General features: G+C 36.9%; 1 long non-coding RNA gene across 1 annotated transcript; it reads left to right on the forward strand.

Moving 5' to 3' along the window:
• The first annotated feature begins 7,395 nt into the window (after window positions 1–7,395).
• On the forward strand, window positions 7,396–11,775 carry LOC113090868 (uncharacterized). Its single transcript, XR_003287277.1, has 3 exons — window positions 7,396–7,842; window positions 7,933–8,098; window positions 11,667–11,775. It is a non-coding gene; the product is annotated as an uncharacterized LOC113090868 (long non-coding RNA).
• The last annotated feature ends 10,553 nt before the right edge of the window (window positions 11,776–22,328 follow it).

Below are 22,328 nucleotides of genomic sequence, written 5' to 3' on the forward strand. Positions count from 1 at the left end.
GGATAGTGGTCGCATTGCAATTGAAAACAGCATTTAAGATATTGCCCCATATTCCCCCATCCATGCAGATCACATAGTCATGCATTGCATTTGCTCTTTTTTAAACACATTGATTTTATATACACCTGCAATGCGGCTGAAAAAAAGCACATCATCAAAAATATTTCAATGTTAACATGTAAAATAATTTTCTTGTTTGCCATCAGTTGACCTCAAATCACCCATCTAGGCTGATTAGTAATTGAGATGAAGCCATGACAACCATTTTTGAAATGACCCTTTTCCCAAGATCAGATTTAAATACATTTTAGTCTGTTATTTAGTATTTTTTATAGTTTGTTTATTTGAACTGTACCAGAATCCAAAAAAACAAAACAAAAAAACATTTTATATAAATTTTGTTGGTTTAACCCTATATTGACCTACGTATAAGGACTTGATGGCCACCATTTTGATTTTATTTTATTTTTTTAAGTTTTAGTTTAAGTACATCTGATACTATTGTAAACCACTAAGAAACCTTTTGTTAGATTTTTTTTTTAGGGTCAAACCTTATTTTCACCTGACTATTCTGTGCTTTCACAGTGTGTAATGCAGGTCCTTCAAATCCCCAGCTGAGCCCTTCATCGTCTGAGCCACTGTCAGTTGCCTATTCCAGCACATGCCCCATATCATCTATAAGTCCCATCTCTGCATGGGTGAACAGTTTTGAGGTGCCATGGAACAAAGTGAGGCTGACTCTTAGAAGAGCAGTAGATGCTGGTGAGAGGCCAGCTCCGGATGACCGCAGACACTTGATAAAAGTCACTGTTGATGCGATGAGAGAGCGTTCCTTGAAACCCTACTCGCAGAGAGTGTGTGGTAGTGGCTAAAGCTATAACTCAAAAATATCCAAATAGCTTTTTAGACAAAAATGAAGAGGGGGAGCTAATTGGATGTGGGGTATTTCAGCATTATAAATCAGCTCAAAACCAGAGTAGAATATTTGAATCGAGGCAACTCTCTTTCCCGTCTGAGGAAGCACAAACGCACCCAGAGAGATGATGAGGATGGTGATGATGACCAGCCAGCAGTAGCTACATGTGCAATAATCGACAGTTATGGGTGTGTTCGTTGGCAGCCAGCGGACTATCCAGATGGGGAAACATCAGCATCATTAGAGGAAAAGAAGCTTGAGATGATTGATATATTCAGCCGAGAGGGACTAAAGGGCGCTGAGAGAGGAAGGGTAGAAGACCTAATGGCAATCACTTATGCCAAACAACGGGAATACATCAACGCAAAGCCTTCCCCAAGCATTCTGGATGTGGGTAAAGAGTGGCCATTTCTCTTTTCACAGAAGTTTTTATTGTCACACTTCACCACTCTCACCAATGTTGAACTATACACAAGACTGAATGAAGATATGGACAAAAAGGGTAAAAGACTCCTGGATTTCTTCAGTAGTCAGATTACAAAGTGGAGGAAAGAAGTAAGAGCTGTTCTGAAGGAAGCCATAAAGAAGGACCGAGAAGGGATCTGATGGCCTAGCAGCGATGCTTGTGATGTTGGCACACTTCAAAGAGCAAGAGGAGTCACTTTTTTCTCATTGCTGATGTAAGTTCCTTAATTATTTAAATCTTTTATTTGGAGTTTTTCAACAATTAACTGTCACATTTACCTGTACACAATTGTATCTCATTTCCCCTGATTAGAGTGAGAATTGTTAATGCAGGTTGACGAACCTCCAGTTTTTCAAGTAAATACAGGTTTGTGTCAGGTTTATGTTATTGGTGGTTGAGCACTGTTTCCTTGATAGACCTCACCTCACAATATAACCCACTTGGTGCAAGCTTCTATCTCAATTCCTGGGTAAATGCTGGGTAAAGTCACTGTTGTCCACTGTGAGCACGATATTTTAATTAATATTTTAATTAAGAGAAAATTGATGTAGTGTTGTAATTGATAAAGATATTGTGGTACTTAGTTAATTTTTGTGTAAAACCTTTCACAAACCTTCAGAGCAAAAAAAGGACCATTGCTCATTGCTTCCTTATCAACAAATTTCAAAAAGCTTTTTCTATCCTAGAGATAATATACAGCCTACCTTGTTTCAAGTAACACTTATCTTTGCTGGCATAGGAGACTACCACTCCCGCAGAGGCAGAGGCCCAGCTGTCTCTCCCAGTCACTCCAAGGATCATCATGCTCGGTAAGTTTCACATTCAATGTTAACGAATCCTTTGAATGTATAGGGCACAAGCAAAGCAAAGTTTCTGGAAAAACACTAGTGAATGTGTGTTGTGTCATTTTCTGCTTCTGCACCAGTCAGTAACAGCACAGTCACTCCAAAACTTAAGTTATGTGGAGTAATCTCTCATCTTTAGTAGCCACCTATAATGTCGTGATTGCTATTTCAAATTGCTTGCTATGCCTGTATCAACTCATTGTTTTTCTATCACCAAACCAGTTATTGCTGCTTAAAGGGATTAGTTTCACCTCAAAATGAAAATTTCCTAATAATTTACTCTCACCCCAATGCCATCCAAGATATCCATGTCTTTCTTTCCTCAGTGGAAGAGAAATTAAGTCTGAGGAAAACATTTCTGGATTTTTCTTTGAATAATGGACTTCAATTGTAACCAACGTTTTTGAAGTCCAAAATCAATGCAGTTCAATTGTTAGGAATTGAGTTGGGAACTAAATCTTCACATCGAAAGGTCGCGCTCCATTTCACCGGCCATCTTTGCGTATTTCCACCGGCGATATCGAGCGCAACCTTTCGACTTGATGTAGTTCCCAGCTCAATCCTAACAATTGTAGTTAAAAAGTATATAAATTATTATTATATTTTTTTAGAAAATGACCAATCATTTCGCTAGATAAGACCCTAATCCTCAGCTGGGATCCTGCACAGCCCGTTGAAGCACTTCAAAGATCTTTGAAACTGCATTGATTTAGACTTCAAAACGTTGGTTACAATTGAAGTCCATTATTTGAAGAAAAATCCAGAAATGTTTTCCTCAGATTTAATTTCTCTTCCACTGAGGAAAGAAAGACATGGATATCTTGGATGGCATTGGGTGAGTAAATTATTAGGAAATTTTCATTTTGAGGTGAACTAATCCTTTAAAGGGTTAGTTCAGCCAGAAATAAAAATTATGTCATTAATGACTCACCCTCATGTCGTTCCAAACCCGTAAGACCTCTTCGGAACACAGTTTAAGATATTTTAGGTTTAGTCCGAGAGCTTTCTGACCCTCCATTGAAGCTGTGTGTACGGTATACTGTCCACGTCCAGAAAGGTAATAAAAACACATCAAAGTAGTCCATGTGACATCAGAGGGTCAGTTAGAATTTGTTGAAGCATCGAATATACATTTTGCTCCAAAAATTACGACTTTATTCAGCATTTTATTCTCTTCCGGGTCTGTTGTGAGCGCATTCACAACACTGCAGTGACGCCCCTGACATACAATGCTGCTGACGTGTTTTCTTTGTTATTGGTTGCACCAGAAAACACGTCAGCAGCGTCGTACGTCAACCGTCGCGTTCACAACAGACACGGAAGAGAAGACAATCCTGAATAAAGTCGTAATTTTTTTTATTTTTGGAGCAGAATGTATTTTCGATGTTTCAATAAATTCTAACGGACCCTCTGATGTCACATGGACTACTTTGATGATGTTTTTATTACCTTTCTGGACATGGACAGTAGACCGTACACACAGCTTCAATGGAGGGACTGAGAGCTCTCGGACTAAACCTAAAATATCTTAAGCTGTGTTCCGAAGATAAAAGGAGGTCTTATGGGTTTGGAACGACATGAGGGTGAGTCATTAATGACATAATTTTCATTTTTGGCTGAACTAACCCTTTAATGCACTGCTTCGAAGATATGTATGCTCCCTGCCCTGTTTTTACAATAATTTATGTGGAGAAAATCTTTTATAGAATGTATTGCTATGAAATATAATTTTTGTGATGACTCTTGTCTTTACTAAGGAGAGACAATACTGACTGCAAAAAAATGGATGCTGTCGATCGAGGGGAAGGTCGTAATTAGGGGTGTCCATGGTTAACCGGTTAACCGATTAACCGTTAAAAATTGTGTAACCGAGTGAAACATTTTGCTCGGTTAAGTGACGTCAATGGCGTGCATTGAATTTAGTTGTAATACATTTTTGCACCACCAGAGACCGCCAGAGCGCTCCCAGACATTTGTAATGTCCACAAGAAGAAGTCATTTTTCTAGAGTGATGGGGCAAAATCAAGTATTGCAATACAGTGCTTAGATATACTTCAAGTACAACCTCGTTGTTGTAATCTCAACAGCCAACACCCGGGCATCATTAGGCCGGCCAGGACACACTGGATGCGTGGCGAAAGCATCTCAGCTGCGTGGCGTGTCTGTTTTTAATTCGGTTCCCATGTTAACGGGTTAGAGCTTGCCGACTGCCTGCGTGAGACGCGCGGATCGACGCGTGCATGCTAGAAATAGAACCGACGCCTTGTTGGAAGCGTTTCCAGGCAAAGTATAATAGGAAAATATGTTTATATGTCATTTTGTACAAAAATACATATTAATTCATGACATTTTGATATTTGAAAGTCTATAGGTTGACATAAATTCAGTTATAAATGTAATTTAAATAAATAAATAAATAATTATCGATTTTCAAATATTGTACGTGTCAAACATAGTCATAGTCATAGCCTTAGCAAGGCGGCCGCGGAGTCTGCTTGTTACCTTTTGCCTTATACATTTTAGGCTTATTCTCAAATTCAGATTGTGTTAATGGGCGGCATTATTAGGCAGTTTTAAAAGGACAATTTGACCGGAGAGATTAAATTTTGTCGGACATTCCTTTTTTTTTCGGCCAATGTCCGGAAATTACTATCGTTATGGTTACTATGGCACACTATGGTTAACCGAGTATTAACCGCTAAGGGCCTCGGTTAACGGTTAATGAAAAACTTGAGAACGTGCAGCCCTAGTCGTAATCCCACCTGGTGCTCACATGGCAGACTTCACCACTGCCTTGGCCGCTCTCTTCGCCTGTTACTATGTATTCAACCTAGAGTATCAGGTGGAAGCCAGCACAACACAGGAGTTTGTTCAGAGGTATTTTTTATCTTAAATAGTTTAAATGCAGTGTAAAAGCAAATTGACAATTGAAAAGCTGTTCAAAATCATCTTCTCCCTTTAAAATTAGGGCTGTGAACTGACACTGGTCTCACGGTTCGGTTCGATTACGATTATCATGTCATCGATTCAGTTCAATTCGATATCACAATGCATCGCGATGCACCGCATTCTCAATTTGACATTTTTCTTCAAAAGTGATGTGTGCGCACGTGTGTGTGCTGGCCTGTTCAAACAGTGACATTCCAGTTGGGAGTAAAGCTTGTTTATGCCATTAAGAAAAGAAAAATCTGTCATATAAATTGTTTTAAAGAAATATTCATTTAAAAGCAGCGTTTATTAATCGGTGTATTATGTTACCATTAAAGATGCACGCATCAACCGTCGCTGAGTCCGCTGTTGAAGGTTACGATCATCCATTTATAATCACGCATAACAACACTGAATAATAGTAATTTGAACATCGGGTCAGACTCTGCCAGGCGTTAACAGCTCGGGGTGAAAACGGCTAACGTGGTTTATCAAGTTAGTGGTATTACCTCCTGCATATTCTATTTGTGCGTGGCATGAGCGCACACAGTGCGTCTTCTGCAGGATGTGCTTACCAGGTTGTTCATAAAAGCTGAAATGTGCCCAGATGTAGGCTTTAAAAGTAGTTGGAGCATCTTTAATTACTCGCACTCGCGTCTCGCCTCCCTCTGCCATTGTATGCTACCGCGACAAATGACGTCAGAAAAGTGTCAGTACATTATAATCGATTATGGTCTATTACTGAGCCGATACCGTATCGTCCTCATCTGCATCGTAGAAACGATAAATTTTGACACCCCTATTTAAAATGTTATGGAATTGGGCTGGGCGATATGGCTGAAAACTGTATCACAATATAAGTGTTTCATATTGGTCGATATCGATAATTATTGATATTTTTATGACCTATTTAAAATAAGGAACAGGAGAAAAATATATTACATTTAAAAAAATTTATTTTAAAGTTAAAGGAATAGTTCACCTCAAAATGAAAATTTCTTTCTTTCTTCAGTGGAAAAGAAATTAAGTTTTTTGAGGAAACAATAGCAACCAACTGAGTTATTTGCCATTGAAGTCCATTATATGAAAAAAAAAATCCTGAAATGTTTTCCTCAAAAAACTTATTTTCTATTGAAGAAAGAAAGACGTGGATATCTTGGATGGCATTGGGGTGAGTAAATGATTAGGAAATTTTCATTTTGGGTTGAACTAATCCTTTAACCTTCCCCTGATTCATAGGTGTGATTGGCAAAGGACAAAAAAGCAGGAAAATATAATGCGCACCTATCATGACGCAGTGACAGCACGTGTGATTATTCCAGTAGTTAGGACATCGCACAAGATTTGTGTTAACACAGAACACATTTCATCACTGGATAGTGTTTGTCGTTTATTTAAAGTGTGGTTTATGTCATCTGAATGTGCTGAACGCTTTTCAGAGAAGATGAGGCAACATTATTTTAGTACAATTCACACCCAGCGATAATTCAGGGAAAAAAATCTCCGAATGCTTCACGTGAAACTTCGGTCTTCCGACCTATCATTGTGTCAGTTCTCAATTGATTTTGATGGTAATATCAATTTTAATTGATATGCGCGAAGGGAGAAATAGCAAGACAGTTTGAAGACTGTGAGAGTGTGCGCGCGATGCCGGAGGAGGGGCTCTCTTTCTCTCTCTGCTCGTTCTCTCAGTAACATGCGCTTGCCTGTCAGAATTGGCGCAGCAGTCAGTCATCTTATCTACATCACTCACCGATCAAACAAGGCTTTCCACTTATCACTCCACGTCAGTTCTGTTATTGAAGAATCCAACACGAGACAACAATATGGTGCAACTAAACTGTTACATGATTGGCTGGTAGTGTGTTACTCCCTATGTTACTAGGTTACCAGAGAGTGAGTGCCTTTGTTCATGCAAAGAAAAAAACAAAATCGAACGTTTTATCGAACGCATTTTTTATTGATATTGATTACATGTCTATCGCGATACATATTGTTAATGTTTTATGGCCCAGCCCTATTATGTAAAGTATCTGAGTATCTAAATAGTGTAGGTTGAAGCCTCCTAACAACTTGAATGCTTTAGGAGGACTGTTGGGCATGTACACACTATATTTTTTACATAAAACCTTTTGGGAATAATTAAGCTCCTAATTCTTCATTTTTTTTCAGGCCATCTGATGTTGAGAATATATCTTCTGGTTGAAGAATTGTAGCTTGTTCAGGTGGTTCTTTGTTGTTTTCCACGTCTCAGATCTTTAAAGGAGTATGGTGTTAATGCTTGAGTCGAATAGCCGTAGTTTGGTCTTGAGTGTCAAATGCAGCTCTTGCCTTGCCCATTCTTGTGGTTAACCATCAAGCTGGCCAGTGTCTTTCTGTTTGCACTTTGGTCATTGTGCTAATATGGAGACCTGTCTCAGCTGACTTCTGTTCTACCCCTCTCAGTTTCTCTTACATTTGTTGGTGTTTTTGGGACAGTGATGTGATATAATCTGCAAAGTCTAGGTCGTCCAGTTGTGTAAATGGGGTCCATTGGATCCCATTGCGCCTGTTGTCAGTGGCTTGCCGCATGACCTAGTCGGCCGCATGATGTAGTCAACCTTCGAAGAGGAATGGTAATCAAGAAAGTAGACAGCCTTGACTAACTCCTGTTGAGATGTGAAATGCCTCTGTCAGCTGGCCTTTATGTATGATTCTACATTGCTCACTGCACTTACAGTTATTCATTAATGTGCGCATATTGTCCCATCGCCTAATTCCTATACTCATGTTCATAGGTTTTTAGTCAGGATTAATCCTGACTCCAACAAGTGCACTGCCAAGGAGCAGATGAGCAAGACGACTGGGAGAGTGGTGAAGCGGAAGACTTCATACATGAACCCCCATGTCATCTCCTTCATCAGGGACTTCACGGAGTTCTATTTGCTAACTGACTAGATACAGGTGAGGTTCTGATAATAGCTTTAATAATAATTATAATACAATTAATAATATAGGTATCTGTGGGTTTAATATAATTAATCATAATTTGATAATAATAATAATAATTATTAGGAATGCACCAATACTGGTATCGATATCGGGCCGATACTAAGCTCAATGTTCTCGTACTCGTAAAAATGATTTTTTTTTACTCCGATACCAACAACCGATACCAGGCGTGTAAATAGTGTTTGTGTTTAGAAAAAGAAACACTGACAACAGAGGGTATAATGGGGATAAAAAAGGCAGTATATGAAGTAAATCTATCTTACTAGTGAAATATTAAAAGAAATATAGTAACACACATTGCTTTGGTGCGCCAGCTGATAAGAGAAAAACGTGCTGTGGCTTGAGCGTGCAGCGGGACAGACGCGTGAGCTAGTTGAGCGCATCCATTTATCCAAACGTCATTGGAAAGTTTGTAGTTCAGTCAGATGTAAATGGCAAAGAAAGTCAAACAAGACAATGTAGCTTATCAACGTTAACTGACGAGAGAGAGAGACTTGTTGATTGCTCTTGATTGACTAAATCATATATGTAAGTAAAACATAAACTGTTACCTTATTTATTAGGGCTGGGTAAAAAAATATGGATTTTTATTTTATTTTAATTGATTCTCATTTTTGCAAAACTGATACTGATTCTTAAACATTTTCATCGAGACATCAGTAGCTATATTACTAATATCAGTGATACACGCCTTCATTCATAAAATATTCCATTAACATATAGGGCTGGGTAGGGGTGGGTACCGAAAGCTGGTATTAAACGGGCCCCGGGGCTGAATTTTGAAAGACCGCTGTATCGATAAGCTCGGACGTTATCGGTTCTGCTGTCGGTACTTGGAAAAATACACGTAATGTTATTATTGCTATAAAGACGTTTTATTTCGCCAACCTTTTCTATATACCATAATATTAAACCGTTTGTCTGTGATGCATTTTTGCTATTCGCAGTCCGAGAGAGAGAGATCTCCACAGTGCGCACATGACAGCCCTAATGAGTGACGTTGGAGGACAGAACTAAACATTCAAACATAGCCTTGTTACACTTCAGATTTTTGATTACTCTGATTTTATTTTAGATTTTGGCTTCCAAAGATTATAATAATAATAATATATTTGAGGTAAAACGATTAAAAACTATAGCTGCATTCTGTATAGCGCAACTTAATTCCCTTTGCAGCAGTAGGCTACGCTCTCATTTTTCCCTACAACTTAAACGTAACGACAGAATCAGATTCAGCATTCAGTGATTGTTGTAAAATGCAGTCTAGCTACTGTTGCTAAATTGCGGGACGCTTTTAATAATAAAAAGAGCTATTAATAGCACAAAAATATGCTCATGAGATGCTGTTCCCAAGGCGGCGCACGCAACGAGATGAGCAAATTATACTTTCAGTTTCATGTGCACGTCTAAACTAGCAAATGTACACAAAAATATGTCTAAAATGGACATAGGTATGGAAATAGTTGTCAGAAAATATAGCGCATCAGTCACCTATTAGATCTGCACTCGGTCTTAAAGGGTCAGTGTCTAATAAACATGCTGACGATTGCACCATTACTGTGAATTAAACAAAAAAAAAGGCTTAAATGAATAACTTCAGCTTTAATAAGCATTAATCTATCTATGATAAACTATGCAGCGTTATTTTACATTTGATTGCTTTACTAGAATTCTGTTTAGACCATACCTGAACAGTAGTAGACCTTCCTGAAATTAAAGCACTGTGTAGACCTATATAATGTGTATCTTTGTTAATTGTTTATCTTTTGTTATATATATGTGTATATATATATATATATATATATATATATATCTCAAAGAGTACCGACAAGAATACCGTTAAAGTATCGGATCGATCGATCGAAGCCGTATCGGTAAGAGTAGTAATACCATTAAAACCTTAATGATTCAGATGTTCCAATTCGATTTCGATTCGCAAGCTTTCAATTCTTGATTTTAAATTAATAATAAGAAATTAAGAGCCACAAACCTGTATATTAAACTCTTTTTACTTTAGGTACACTTGGGTACATTAAAACAGAATAAATAGATAAATATCAGGGCCTGAATTTCTGTGATATATTTTTTTTAGAATCTGTGTGGATTAATATACTCAACCTACAGGCTAAAGTGAAGCAGTGTTTGCAGGAATTTACCGCATTATAAGTGGGAGACCAACGGGAATGATTAAAATGATGCGCATAATACCACGCCGAAATTAGAGCCCTGAATATGGAAAAAAATCGATTCGTGGTCCCTAATAATCGATTTTGAATCGACCACATTTTAAAAAACGATTAATCGATAATCAAATTTTTTTGCCCAGCCCTATTAACATAAAGCCATAAAACTTGAAAATCAGTGTTTCCCACATATAGACTAATTCGTGGTGGTGTGCCACAGAATCAACAACGGCTGCCTGCCACATTGCGTTTCATTATTCATTAAAAAAAAAAAAAAAAATAGTGTTGAAAGAAAATGATTAACTCACCCTCCATTTCTCTCAGCCGCCAAAACGAATTTTTGTCCCACCAAAGCCATTTGAATGGTGTGATGTAGATGACTGCTGCACTTGTGACAGGGCGCATGTTACTGATAGAACGAGCAGAGAGCCCTGGCCGCGCACGCACTCTCACAGTCGTCAAACTGTCTTGCTCTCTCTCGCTCCCTCAGGCATGTTCCTGTGGCTCAGTGTTGTAGAGCATTGCATTAGCAGTGCAAAAGGTTATGGGTTCAATTCCCAGGGGAACACATGTTAGGAAATAAATGTTAGCCTGAATGCACTGCAAGTCGCTTTGGATAAAAGCGTCTGCTAAATGCATAAATGTAAATCTAAATATTAATCAAAATCAATTGAGAATTGACATGATGGTAAAAGATCGGAAGACCGAAGTTCATGTCGAGCATTCAGAGATTTTGTTTCCCCTGAATTACCGCTGGGTGTGAATTGTGCTAAATAAAACGTTGCCTTATGTACTCTGAAAATTGTTCAGCATCAGCTGAAATAAAAACACTTTCAATAAACAAACAAAAAACTATCCAGTGATGAAATGTTGACAAAAATCTTGTGCAATGTCCTAAACTCCCGGGATAAAACGCGTGCCATAGTCCGCTACTGACACGTCTGATTCTCGAACTAATGACTCTTTTGAACCGATTACATTTAATGAATGGTTAAAACAACTGTCCAACACTGAACTCGCGAGTCGTCTGAATCGGTGTATAACAAATTGGTAACACTTTACAATATGGTTCCATTTATTAAACTTGTTAACTACATTAGTTAACATTAACTAATAATAAACTGCACTTCTACAGCATTTATAAATCTTTCTAAATGTTCATTTCACTATTTACTAGTAGCCTACATTATTAAAATAAAAAGTTGTATTTGTTAAAAGAGCACTCTACTTTTTTTGGAAATAGGCTCATTTTACAACTCCCCCAGAGTTAAACAGTTGAGTTTTACCATTTTCGAAACCATTCAGCTGATCTAATGTGTTTTCTTCTTTAATTTCAGGGCTCCAACTAGGATTCTAGGTCTCCAAGGTCAGGGCATGCAAGAGGCCATAGTGGCAGGGGAAGTTTATTTTCCTTTCTGTTTTAAATGTTGATGCAAATGTTAAATATTAAATTTTTTTTTAATGTTCAATATTTTATTTTATTTCAGTATTGCCATAGTGTTATTTATTGCTCTTTAGAATGTGGTAATAATCAGTTATTTGCACAGCTTCAAAGTAGTTAAATTTTTTGACCATGTTGTATCAATTTGCGTTATTGTTCTGCCATAGCAACCAGTCATGTGGAACTAATGAATGAACTAGTAACAGTTTGCTCTGTAACTTTACAAAACTTGTAATGAAATAGCCTCGTTTTGTAAAATTTTCTTAAGTCAGTAATTAAATTTAGCAACAGTAGAATACGCAGATAATAGACTTCACGCCATTAAAAATTACAAACACAGAATGTTCGTTAACTTTGGATGGCATAATGGCATGTTGTCCAATGTCAATTATCCCTTTATGTTGTACCTGTTTTGTCATTCCTGTTCACCAAATGTTTTAAATAAACAACTGTTAACAATTTTCTTATTGTCTGCAGTTGATTGCAGGGTTTTAGAATATGGGTGATTCTTTTAATGATGGCTAATATTAAATCACAGTGATACAGTATTTAAATTGTACAGTGGGAAACTGAATTTACAGTGATTAACTGTTATCTACTGCTTATAGTACTGTATTGCATACAATACATAAAACAGTGCTTAACTGTTTTTTTGTATGTAAATACAACTAAAATCAGTGTTTCATTGTTTTTTTTGTATTTTACTGTGAATACACAAACTACTGTAAATGGAAGTACAGTACCCTTACTGTAAAACGTATTCACAGTAACTTACTGGCAACAATTAGCCAGTAAGTTACTGTAAATACAACTAAAATCACAGTATTTAATTGTTTTTGATTTCACAGTGTATACATAAAATACTGTAAATGGAAGTACAGTACCTTTACTGTAAAACATATTCACAGTAACTTACTGGCAACAATTAGCCAGTAAGTTACTGTAAATACAACTAAAATCACAGTATTTAATTGTTTTTGATTTCACAGTGTATACATAAAATACTGTAAATAGAATTACAGTACCCTTACTGTAAAACGTATTCACAGTAACTTACTGGCTAATTGTTGCCAGTAAGTTACTGTAAATTTTACGGTACATTTTTTACAGTGTAAGTCATTTAGCAAGCAGCCTGGTATTTCAGGAAAACAGTACAGTATGCTAGATACAGAATTCAGTGCCATTATTGCTCAACCAGCCATAGAGAATAGTGAGTGGGGTCATGGTGTGAGAGAAAGGAACACGTGTAACGTGAAGCACACGTGAGTGTGGGAGCTCATGTAGTAAACTGATTCACTTGGTAACAAAAGAGGTCCTCTTCACTCGTTTAATAGAGAACATTGCTCTTGTCTTTTCACAGACTCAGAAGGACTGTCATCTCTGATTTTAGAATTAGTATATGATATATGCTTATCAGAATGTGATCATATGGAAAGCTTCCAGACTTCAAAAAAAAAAAAAAAAAAAATATATATATATATAAAGGCCAAATTCACTGAATATTTGTGACAATTGCAAAAATAAAAAATAAAAAAAAATAAACAAAAGGTCACTCACACCCTTTATTTTAGAAAACAATTGCACTATTTAAGAAGCCTCTCTCCTCTAGTGCGTGACAGTGAAAATAGTTTTCATGCTGGCAGCTGGCAGGCTCTGCAGGTGAGAGTTCAGGTAGCTGTTAATCATGTTTGTGGGTCAGCATTGAGCCCAGGGCTGGAAGCCAAGCATGGTTCCTCTCATGATTGTTAGGAGGAACCCAGGCACAGCAGATTGTGTATTCACTCCATGGCCCTTAAATGGACACCTCGATAAAGACGCTTTTGTTTATCCCTGTTACTCCCCAGTCCATCACAAGCTTCCCAGACAATTATTTTCTGCCTTGTGCTCGCTTGGTTGATTATTTTCTGAACCCATTCTTCCAGAGCGGTCATCAGCTTGAGTTCAGAAAGGTGAACGGACATCACTCTACTCCACTCAGTGCTTGTGGGTTTCAAAAATGAATGTATCCATTGCTGTAAAATAAACTTAAATGCCCAATGCTCACATATGAACCATGAATTATGATAAACTGATAAATTAGTAAAAAAATATAGTGGGAGTTTTATAAAGAGCAGGCAGCATTACTTTTCCATTGCCTCATATGTTAGCACTGAAGACCAGAAGACTCCTTGCTGTTACTGCTTAATACCATGTTTGGCAACAAACTTATCCTCTTGGAACCAGCATTTGACTCAAGCAAGTAACCGTCATTTGCATAAACATCACGAGGGATTGTTTGGAAAAGTTTAACAACAAGCAATGAAGATGCTCAGACATATATTTACTAACTTTAAAGATTCTCTATTCTCTAAACTATTTTTATGACTGTAAAATACATAATACAGAAAAGATGGTCCCTTCATCAAATTTTGCCGTCACTGTGATCTTGATCACTAAAAATAGACAAGAATGACTTCTTGTATTTGACCATTCTGTGGTCTTATCTAAGAGAGAGAGGCTAAGCAATTCTAGGAAATCCTCAATCATGTGAAAACAGAATTCAAGAGCTACAGTTAATCTACCATGGCTCTATTGCTATAAGGAGAACAGGGACACAGCCAGTACATGATGCAAATAATGAGATAAGCTAATGGTTTTTGCAGTATTTTAGAGTGGCTAATTGCTAAAACAAATAGCAAAAGCTTTGATTTTGGTCTACTGTTTGCACTCAGTCCATTTCCGTCTCATTAATTCCACCGAGCCCCCATGAAAACTCAATAGTATTGCAAATGAGAAGTTTAATTTTATGCCAAGTTGCCAGTTTTAAATATGCAGTTAAAAAGAAAATGAATTAAAAAAAATGTTTTATAGAATATTTGCAATAAAAGTAGAACCAGTAATTAATTCAATTAATTAAGTTAGAAACAATAATTACTTTTAGTTTTATTATTAATTATTAACTGGACCCAAATAATCTTTTTTTTTACTGATATGTGTATGATTGCAAAAGAGAAAATAAACTCAACACTCTTGTTAGCAAAAGTTTTTTATTGACATTCACATTCAGGAAAACTTTCCATTCTATAAAAGGTTCTTTATAGTAGAAACAATGTTTTATTGTTTACTGAAAGGTTCTCTGGGAACCCAGGATGGTTCTTCAATGGTGGCATTGCGAAAACCCCTCATTTGGAACATTTATTTTTCAGAGTTAATGTTTACACATAATAATATAACTGAAAATAAAGTGTAAAGCAGAAAAAAGTTTCTGGTGTCATTAGTTAATACATAAAATACTGAATGTAGTACGTATACTCATTTCCATTAAATCCGGCCATAATATTTCTCCCAAGCATTCTGCAACATTATGACACACTGTTTTAGGAATGTGTTGAGCACTGCGCTCCCTGTCTCCTGCGTCGTACAATTCCCACTTTGTGATATGTGGGTCAGCATTAATGTATTCAGCACCTGAGCTAATTGGTGCAGCACAGAACCTGAAAGACTCTGTAATCACAGAAAAAAGAAACAGCTCAGACTTTCAAAGTACAATAATTACTGTATAGTTAATCTATGTTCGATGGGCTGTACAGATGCACAGTCAAACACAAAGTTGCTGTGATGCTGACTGCAAGAGGGGTGCCTGACAGTTCGCAATTTCAAGGCAGCAGTAGAGGGGAACAAAGCTGTCAGAAAGGTGACTATAAAGGACAATGGGGACTGTGAGGCATTATAGATGTAAAAAGCATAGATGTATGGCACAAAAGAGGAGAATAGAATGAAAATGGATATGATACAGAGCAGCAGTACCAGAGCTTGCAGTTCTGCTCCCCAGGCAGGTTCACACACTTTACTGCATTGCAGAGGAAAAAAGGGTGGTGGTGTAGAAGGGTTGGTAAACACACACACACACACACACAAACATACAAGTACTTATACCAACTCTTAAAAGCTTCTCTCTCTCGTCACCGATCAAGTTTATTCTGAATTATTTAGAGTCAGGAATGGTGTTTTTCTTTAAAACAGTAGCCCTAAATATAAAGATTTTGTGCACTTTTTTGCACATATACCACTTTGATGAAAGTGCACTTAAGAGGTTAGAACTGATCTATACATTAACATGGGCTAATTTGCATATAAATGCAAATCAGAGCATACATTATCCCACGCATATGCTCTCTCTCATAACACACATATACGCTCAGAAAACACAATGACATTACTGTGGACGGGAAACCTCTACTGTCCACCTGTCTCAGTAGCTGAAGTCTGACCCTAATCTGTCCTCTGGAACCCGCTGTGGAGTATAGAGTAAGGTTAACCACTGTTAGTAACCATGCCAAGGCCTATTTTGGCATCAAAGTTTTCATGTCCTCACTTGATCTTCCACTGCAAGGTTAAGTGATCACATGCTAGAGGGAGGTGATACGCCCTAAATAGATAATGGTAATCTCCTAATAGACAAAATCCCTCAATTGCCCCCTTCAATTAGATATATAAAATTGAGGTGCAATGAGACAATCTTGTACTTCTAAATTGTTGAAAAAGCCACACATGCATAATGTTCTCCTGGACTGGTGTTAGATCCAAAAGTAATGTGAGGGCGGCTAGTTGGCCTACAGGAGGAGGAGGTGTTGAGGAGGTCCTGTGTGTGTGTATGTGTGTGTGTGTGTGTGTGTGTGTGTGTGTGTGTGTGTGTGTGTGTGTGTGTGTAGGGGGGGGGGGGGGTTATTACAAACATGAATGTCAGTTTTCACTATAACCATCTCACACAACGAATGGAGTTAACAATATCTTATAAACAGAATGCATTATATTTAACTTTTTAATCTATCTATTTCTACAACACTTGGTTTAGGTGCTTGAACAGCGTTCCAACAGCACTGATATACGGTAAACAGTAATGATTTTTAAGGTTTGTTTCCACTGTTTATCTATTGTTTGCATTCCTGACTGACTGTCAGTCTGTGAATTAGATTAGACACTTTTAAGTGCCTTTATTAGTGAATCATTGAATCATTCATTCAACCAATTAGTTCAAAAATGCCAACACACTCAAGCCAAATGACTCCTTGCATGTGAATATGCCTACTTCTCTTCCATAGCAACAGAACGCGAAAATAACAGTCTCAGATTTTTTTTATTCTTTATGAAACACTAGGTGAAAAGTACCTGGAAGTGCACATCTGATGGTACTGAAAATGGCAGTGAAGTAACGCAACTGACGCTGTAAGTCACATGACAATAATTATATGGCAGATGTAGTATGTCCAGATTATATTCATACACATTCATACTATATAGAACAATCATTTTAACAATTGCTTAGTAAGTTTTTAGTTAAATGAAGTATCTATCCAGACAGCACGCAATATTGGACACAATGACAGTTATTATGAGTGAGTCATTGAATCATTCATTCATTCAACCAACCAAACTGTTCGAGAACTCTGGATCATTTACAAAGAAAACAAGTCATTAATTAATTCACCGATTTGTTGGAAAATACTGAATCATTCAAGAATGAAACACCACTACGGTGTGTTGCTGTCACTTTGTTTGAAACAATTTTCATTGGTTTGAGCAAAAACAGGCAAACTAAAATGTGAGTTAATCAATTTTTACTTTTTGTTTGTGGAGCCATTGTATAAATGGAATATCAAACAATCAGGCTAGAACCTTGTTACTCCAAAAAGTTCTCTGAAACAGCTCAAGCTGTCATTGCTAGTTCTAGCATGATTTTTAATTTGTAACAGTATATCTAGAATCTGTCGCATAGAAAAGAAGTTCAAGTTCATCTTGCAAGATTAGACAGACAGATAGACAAACTCAAATTCTCTCACCTCTTCAACACATGCAGACACACATACACACAACACACAAACATCTCACTCAAGTGGAGCTCGTGTTTCCACATAAGCATGCATGTGAGGGGGCTGAGGCTGTGAGGGGGAGTCAGTGCACTGCCTCCAGCTGACAGCTCCCTTCTCTCTGAGATCGAGGCCAGCTGAGTGCACAGTCATTCATTCTCACATAAAAACATATGGCATGTGCTTCTCAGAACTAGGTTTCAACTAATCTGCCCAGTAACAGTTGCAGTGTGCAGTGGAAGGAGTGAGCAGAGAGGAGAAGGGATAGTAGAAGAGGCCACTAGGAAAACAATCCAGCAATAGCTAAAGATAGATCAGAGCTTGCAGGCACGCTAAGGCCTGGCACACTCAAGGTTAGTGAATGCACTGGGCCATGCAAACACACATGAGCACGAGCAGAGAGGAGCACAGACGAAGAGCCTATGCAGTGGAAAGAGGGAATAAGGAATGCTTACTTTGGAATTCACATGGCCTTCAAAATTCAGAGCTGTGTTCCTTTGCTATCATTGAGATGCTACAATTCTGAATTAGTTTTTTCACCCAGTGTATTTAATTTTTAGTAATATCTTTGTTTTTGTTTTAGTATTTCTATATAGATTTTTATAAATTAAATTTTTTTTCAAGTTTGACTAAAAGAAAACGAGAAATGTTGAGATTAATACTAAAATAAAACAAATAAAGCTAAAATAAAAAATGATACATTTAAAATAATTATATTTTATTTAAGTTAATGTATTTTATTTCAAGCTACTTTTTTATGGTTTTAGTTTTAATTCAGAGTAGTAAACAATGAATAGTGATCTTTCTTCTATATGTCTAATGTAAAAATCAATAGATTGTTAATTTGATTTTTGGCTGAATGACAATTTTCAACAGATGTTGCTTGTAAAACGTTCACACATGGTCTTTATGGAATGAGTCTTTATGGAATGAGAAAATTACTCAAACAATGGATTTCATTTGTATTTTACGTTTTATATCATCATTTTAGTAATGTTATGAATTATAGATAATGTAAATGTAAAAAAATAAATAATAATATTCCACTTCATGTCGATTTTACAAAAAAAGTTTGTTATTCAGTACTTAACTATTAACTGATATTCAGTCATATTTGGAAAATGTTAACCTAAAATTTAAAGGAATAATACAAAGAAAAAAAATCTGTAACCATTACATTTGACTTTCTTCTGTGGAACACAAAAAGTTTGAACGCTTGCTCAGACTGTCGCGTGTACAGTATGTATGCCAAGGTGTGGTTTTGGACAGGCCCATCATACTAACCACCACATTACTCTAGGTCCATTTTTGGGTTGCATTTTTACAGGACTTGGCTTTGGCGCTATAACACATGACATTTGCAAAGGCTTAAATTAGAACTGAACTTGTGCCAAATTTTCATGAATGAGATCTTTTAAATCCAGAGTAATAAGTTCAGGAGGTCTGAGTTAGTTTTGTTTATTTGTTGTTGTGTCCAGCTATTAATCTTTCCATTGAGACACACTAAGCCATTCGGAGACGTTAGCTGAGGTAATGTGCTTTTGTCCCTTTGACTAACCTAATAAAGCCTAACCTATTTCCGACAGGCCTATTACACCAGTCTAGCCTTGTTCTTAGGTGTGACATCCTGGGTTCTTTCAAAAGGGGGTTGCAGTCTGATAACCAAAGCTATTTTGAACCGTTTTATTTAAAGCAGCAGAATCTAGACTCTTTCTCTCTCCTCTAAAACTGCAACAAGTTATTTTCTGAAACATACTATTTGGTGTCAAACAATGTATAATTACAAGTATTTAACTTGCATAAGATAATTGTAGCCTTATTTCAACCCTAGGCTTACAAGAATCCTCCTCATGTGACAGAACAGTCATCAATTTGGATTCAAAGATACAATTTGCTCAAAAAAAAAAAACAAAGTCCTCTCAGAAAATGAAAACAAGTGCAGCCTTCAAATAACTTAAGAGGGCACTGAGGTGTCCTAAAAGTGCATGGAGCTTTAGATAAACTATTATAACGTGACGACGTGACTAAATATGGTGACCCATACTCAGAATTAGTGCTCTGCATTTATCCCATCCAAAGTGCACACACAGCAGTGACGACACACACACCATGAACACATTCCTGGAGCAGTGGGCAGCCATTTTTTGCTGCAGGACACGGGAAGCAGTCGTTGTATTGTAGGTGGGAGAGAGGGCTGTACATTCACTCCCCCACCTACAATTCCTGCTGGCCCGAGACTCAAACCCACAACCTTTGGTAACCTACTCTAACCATTAGGCCTCCCCAAATCCAACGTCTGGTACAGAAGCAACATTAATCACCCTGGATTCGAACCCACGACGTTAGAGGTTCGGGGCCAGAGGCTAAGCAGAGTGGTGCTGTTACCATTTAGCTATTACTTTAAAAAACAAACAAACAAACAAAAAAGCTATAGGGCATTTTCATTGCAAACAGACTGAAAGCTAAAGCTATTATGCTCCCTACAGTACTGAGGCATCTCCCTGGACAATCTCAGCCAGTGTATCAAGTTGTGTTGCACTGTGTTGACAATTTCGAAGACACTTGTTATTAAACATGTTTAAATCTCCTATGAGAATTGTCTAAAAATACACGTGCCTTGGGACCTGAATAATGCAATAATCAACTGCCTGCAATCTAGAAGAAATATTAATTGTTTAACTAATTGTGTGCAGTGTATATTATATACATTATACTATGCATATATAATTATATTACCGGTATGTGCAATATACACAAAAGTAGAAATTGTGTAGAAAAAACAGAACATATCAACAATATGCTTATGCTCACCAATGCTGCATTTATCTGATCAAAATACAGCACAATGAAAGTACTATTGTAAAATATTATCACAATTTATAATAATGGTTTAATGTTTTAAATATATTCTAAAACATAATTTTCTCATCTCAATGACAAACGTGTCATGATGACCTCATGTCTCAAGTGTTAGATTCATGCGCTATTATATAGCCACCCACAATGATCTGACAATGGTCAAGGAGGTCGTTGAAACTCTTTGAACACCTCTGCAAAGTCAGGCTCTGTTTCATGCTGTCATGTCCTGGGTCTGCTCAGGTGCTTCAGCAGACAGATGGTTAGATTATGCATGACTCTCTATAGTGCAGTGCTGTCTCAGGGGGCTGTATCGTCTTGAAGGTCATTAGTCAAATATTCTTCCAGAAAGATCTAATAGCAATGATCACAGTAAATGCTTAGAGTAAAAATGCTAAGGTCACTATCAGAATGACTGCTGTGTTGTTCATGTAACATTTACCAAAACATGATTTGCTATGATGAGGACATGTTAAGATCTTGTCCTCAGCTGTGGTGACTTCCTCTGTGCTGTGGTTTAGTGTTCTTTCAAATAAAAATGTAGAGCTGAGTGCCACCTACTGGCTGAAAAATTATGCATACTACCGCAGTAAGATTTTTCATGAATCTTTGAATTTTCTTTTAAGGTCTGAAGACATTTATCAAAATACACTTCTGGGGGACACTTTCTTTTTAGTCAAATTCTCTATGGATCTAAGGAGAAACATGCTGATTTGGTATGAGGGCATGTTGCTCCCTGGGGTAATGTGAATTATGTCTCCTTGACAAACATGTAGGCCTACAAAACCCTAATTTTATTTATCTATTTAACCAGGAAAGAGGACTCACTGAGATTAAAATCTCTTTTACAGGAGTGTCCTGGCCAAGATAGGCAGCTGAGTTCACATAAACAATTTTGCATCGATGTTACAACACACAAACATAAACAAACATCATTTTATAGATATAAAAACATGCATCTGATTAGAAACATTTACACACCATTAAATTACTCTGTACAGAGGTTGAGTGTGTGTGTGTGTGTGTGTGTGTGTGTACTTTTGAGTTGTTATAATGAATAATTATTGTAATAATTATTTCAAGTTCGCAAGTAATTATATTTATACATTTTATATTAATTTATAATTATATATTACATTATATGTGTTTTGTATGTACATGTATTTATATTTTAAATGTTAATTCTTTTAAAGATTTTAAAAATAAAAAGTTAAGAACAATATAAGTAGCTATATTGAAAGGATGATGAATAACTGATATGTTGTCAGGGTCTCAGGTGGTTCAGTTTGTTCCTAGAATAATTGGATGGACATACAGAGTCCCAAGTTGTCAATAAAAGGACAATTTAACTGATGCAGTCCCTCCCACCCAGATGGCTTCCCAAATATTCAAATCATGGCCTTGGCTACATTTTAGAAGGAGAAATCCATTGTATGGCCCTTCCATGTATTGCTATGGAAACAGACAATGACTGCCTTTCAGTGTCAAATATTGTAATAACATATCAGGGCAAACTCACAGCGAGTACAACGACAAGACATTTCAACTTGATGTACGAATAAAAAATAGTGCCCACAATAGCTTTAAGCTTGATGCTCCAGAATATAATCACAGAAGAACAAATCCGATTGATTGTATTTGTGCAGCTACAGAAATCACACCAGAGGTCAACTCTTACTGGACACAAGACCAGCTCTAATCACTACTTCTCTCATTGATCAGCTGTTCTCTTAAATTCATCAGCTGGATTCTGTAACTACTGGTCACGTATATGGATTTCATTAGTGGTTTTTATTCAAATTTGTTAAAGGGAAACAAATTCAGAAGGGTTTTATATATATATATATATATATATA

Source organism: Carassius auratus, unplaced genomic scaffold (genome assembly GCF_003368295.1).
Source record: "Carassius auratus strain Wakin unplaced genomic scaffold, ASM336829v1 scaf_tig00214049, whole genome shotgun sequence".
In the NCBI taxonomy this organism is placed as follows: domain Eukaryota; kingdom Metazoa; phylum Chordata; class Actinopteri; order Cypriniformes; family Cyprinidae; genus Carassius; species Carassius auratus.